This window comes from Hyperoodon ampullatus, assembly GCF_949752795.1.
Source record: "Hyperoodon ampullatus genome assembly, chromosome: 10".
NCBI lineage: Eukaryota > Metazoa > Chordata > Mammalia > Artiodactyla > Ziphiidae > Hyperoodon > Hyperoodon ampullatus.
Genome location: NC_136923.1, coordinates 102,148,993 through 102,153,296, shown reverse-complemented (window position 1 = coordinate 102,153,296; position 4,304 = coordinate 102,148,993). Strand labels below are relative to the sequence as shown.

General features: G+C 40.0%; 1 pseudogene across 1 annotated transcript; it reads right to left on the bottom strand.

Moving 5' to 3' along the window:
- Positions 1–812: 812 nt before the first annotated feature.
- Positions 813–1,448, bottom strand: LOC307059146 (large ribosomal subunit protein mL48-like; annotated as a pseudogene). The gene has a single exon. The product of its transcript is annotated as a large ribosomal subunit protein mL48-like (transcript).
- Positions 1,449–4,304: the final 2,856 nt, after the last annotated feature.

Sequence of the window (4,304 nt, the reverse complement as noted above, 5' to 3'; positions counted from 1 at the left end):
CGGGTTTAGTTGCTCCGCAGCATGTGGGATCTTCCCGGACCAGGGCTCGAACCCATGTCCCCTGCATTGGCAGGTGGATTCTAAACCACTGCGCCACCAGGGAAGTCCCAATAAATTATTTTTAAAAAGCAAATAGGCAGTTGATGGGATTTGGCTCACAAGTAGTAGTTTTCTGACACGTGACCAAGATCAACCTTTAATTCTTTGCTTAAACTCATTCCAGGCAACCCTAATTTGCAGTTATGTAACATCTACCTGCATACTTATGATAGGTCACTCACTACCCCACAAGGTACTTTTTTTTCACTTATGGACACACCCTGGTCCTATCTGGAGGGTTTTTTTATATACAAAATCTCCCTCCCTATGTCTTCTATCCACAGGGAGTTTACTTATGTTATGATTGTCTCCTTCACTAAAGGAACTCCGTGCCGGGTTGATTGAAAGGATGAGTTCACTCTGATTGGAGAAATACTGGAGGGGAACATGCTTATGTGCTAAAGTGCCAGACAAAGAGAAACTGAATCCCTTAGTTAAAGGTACTTGACAGCATGGAGTGACTTCTCTCATACACACCCACGTCCATCCTCAGCAGATTTTTATTAGCTGGAAGATACCTAGGGCTGGCTCAGAGGAAGGTGGTGATGATTGGCAAGCACTCCTCCACAGAGGAGAGGAGGCTCCCCTGGCTGTGGAGATGGGTACTTACGATATTGAGGGTCAGGGTCTCCTGCTTGACTTTGGCCACCTAGGAAGCTCTTCCCCTTGGCACTCATTATCACCAGTGCTGGCATGAAAGGGTCTGAAGTGCGTTAGTTCAACTTGGCTAACAGTTCTTCTACTTCTGGCTGGGCTTTGAACCTTCCCTTGAAGTCTTCTTCAGTGTGCTCCCTCACTGACAGTCTGACTCCTTCAGGAAGATTGCTTTGGATTATTTCCAAGAAAATCTCTGCAAATGTAGCGCTCAAACCGCTGATCTGAACCACCCGCCCATGGGTGGTAAGAACTGAGTCCAGGAGCATTTTGCCACCTTGGTTCTGCAACTGCAACACCTCCATGGTTTTGGTGGGCCTCGCATAACTTTCCTCGACTTTAGTGGAGAGATGGTTGCAGAGGTTGTGAACATATTCGGCGTAACTCTCTGCCAGGGCCATGTCATATGCAGTCAGGTGAATGTTTCAAACGCCATATTCATAATCTGTCCCCAAATTAATGGGTCTCACTTCCACTTTTCCCCTCTTCTTGGGCTCTTATGCTTTAACTAGGTGCTTGTATCTTCCAATGCCATGCATGGGCTGTGACCTGTAGTACCGACTGGTGCTCAGCAGAATGCCACCTGTAGAACAGATGGGATTCTCTCTTGAAGTTCTGAACCTCAAGAGGGAAAAGGCTTACTTAAAAATGGTGTCATTCCTCAGACACAGCGCCTTTCCCAGAGCTCCATTCATCCTTTGCTGCTGCGCGGCCTGTAATTGTGCCAGCTGAAGAGCGGCCCAAGCAGCCGCGACCCCTGGGCGTCCGAAAACCAATCCTGCTTCTTCTGAACACATATTCTTAGGTGAAAGTCAACATGTTCCTGAGCAATTAGAAATTATGATGTAAATCATTTTTCTTTAATATTTTAGCAATGCTTTTAGGTGACATACAATTACATTGGGTGATTCGATGTGTAGAACTGTCATGAATTAGTTTTTCACTATTATTACCAGAGATTTAAGTTTATGGGGAAATTGGGTGACCAGTCATCAAAGCAAATATAATATTTAACTAAGTAGAAGGTAAAAAAATTTAACATTTGGTATGTAAACACAGACGCATTTTTATTTAGTCCCGTTGTCGAATAGTAAGTGGTGGTACTTTTATATACAGTGAGTGTAGTCACCAGAGGTTGCCTAGGCATTTAGCTCCATTCTTTTCATACCTTTGGGACAGGTGTTTTGCCTTTTGCAGAGAAGAGAGAGACAGGAGATTTTATTGTTCGGACTGTGCTGAACTCAGAGGTGCTGTCCCCGCTTGCTGAGTGTCCTTCTAGAGCAGATCTAGAGAAGCAGTGGGCCTGCTGCTTCAGCACAGAGCTCTGTGAGACTTAATATGAAAAAATTACAGAGGCGTAAATATAGTTGAACCATTAATTTTCAACTTTTTTTCCCTATCATGTTTTCTTTACTGTCAACTAAAAATTGTCACTCACCATCTGGTTCTATAAGAATGAAGCCACTGGCCACTACAGCCGCCGACCTTCATCGCCCCCTGAAAGGAGTTTAGGGTGGAGACCAGGAATGAGGCCCTCTGTGCTCTGGGGAAACTGGCAGAACAGGCCTTCAGAGAGTTAGATCTTTCCAGGAGAAGAGTTTACGAGCCCAATTCTTGCATCTCTGTGTATCTAGAAAAGCACTAACATCACTAACGGAGACGTGTGCTCCTCGTAACCGCAGCAACCTTCTGCCAAACTGTGTGCTCGGCTGCACGCACCCCCTTCACCAAAATCACACATATCCTGACTTCCCCCCCTACCTCTTCAGGGCAGCTCCTCAGAGCTCTCGGAGAGCCTGTGTCCCGGGCTATAGTCCTCATTTTGCCCCAAATGAAACTTAACTCACAGCTCTCACGTTGTGCATTTTTTTTTCAGTCGACTTTATTTATCAGATACTATTTTCTTTGGGATTAAAACAACCCAAAAGGTAAGGTTGTTTTGGTAAGAAAGCTCACAGTGGAGGAAAAATATCTTAGTTCTAAATATATCATTCTCAAGATATACTGATAAAATAAGATGCGCTTTTTCTCTGAAAGAACAAAGACGTGGCAGTTGATGGTTTTTAAAAGTCTCAGAGACTTTATTTCATACCCGTGTAACTGGAAGCTGGGAGTCTTTTCAAAGTGTTTCTCAAGCCAAAGATATTTCTTCGCGTGTATGACATCTCATAAATCTATGGGCAAATAAACTATTTTCAAAAGCCCGGATTTGTTTTTGAAATAAAATATATGCTTGTGTTTCCCAGATCTGTATTTAAAATGATGCGAAGAGCTATTTATATGGTGTCAGATGCGGAAAAACCATCAGCATTTCAAAGAGCTGATATTCTGTACCAGAGCTCAAGTAAACAGTGGCTGACTCTATCATTCAGTGCAGAAATGTTTCCCAATTGTTTTTTAACCTTTCAAATTTTTTGATATTTGTAAACATCTAAAGTCTTACATTTTCATGGGGTCAAATATACTTATCTTTTGTTTATTTTATTTACTTGTTTAACAGTCATTCCTAACCACAGATCAGTTGAAAAATTACCAGTATTTCTTCCATTTTTTAAAAACAATTCTTTTTTTTAAAAATTCTTTTTAAACATAATAGAGCTCTCTACAGTCTATTTTGGCACATGGGATGAAGTGAAGATCAGATCATTTTTATCCCAACTACTTAGTCAATTTGTTAACATTATTTCATAGATATGCTATTTCTATTGATACATTGGTTAATGAGAATATATATTAAGTTTTTAAATATCTCAGAATCTATTTGCTCTGTCAGTTTTTGTGCCAGTTTTCATTATTGTTGTTTTCTTCTTATTATTTTTCAAAAGCTCCTAGCTTCTGTCACTTGTTTATTTTTCAAATGAACTTGGGGATTATTTTTAAAGTCTTTCTCCTAACCATCCCCCTCCCGCTGTGGAAATTTCTATTGGGAATTACATTAAAATAATTTGAGTGGAGCTGGCATTTTATGCATTCAATCTTCCATACATACAAGGCATATCTCTATTTATTCTGCTCTTCTTTCATGGTTCTTTGTAAATTTTGATAGTTTGCTTCAAACAGGCCCCTCTCTATATTTGTTATTATAGAAGAGGTTTTTTTCCAGATAGATTTATTTCCTGTTGGTTATTGTTGGGATTGAAAAATGCTATTGATTTTTAAAATTTTTAAATTCACTCCCTTCACCAAACTATTATTTGTTCTAATAGTTATCAGTCAACTCATTTGGGCTTTCTAGATAGACAGTTGTGTTGTAGCCAATAATGCTATGGTTTCTTCCTTCTAGTAGTCATGCTCCATTACTTTGTGTCTTATGTTCTTTTATGATCGCTTGTAAAGTACCTGTTCTCTGTTAGAAATGATGTTGTAAGTTACCTAGAGACTGCAGGTTACCTTTTATTGTGTAGAAAGGTTTTTGGAAATCAACACGTTTCCTTGTTTTGAATCAGTGGTATCTGTTCCTATTTTTGGCACAACTTTAGGGAAAACTTGTTAAAATAGAAGCCTTGGAAACTTATTTAAAGCAGATTTTTAAATAGATTACTGTATATTCT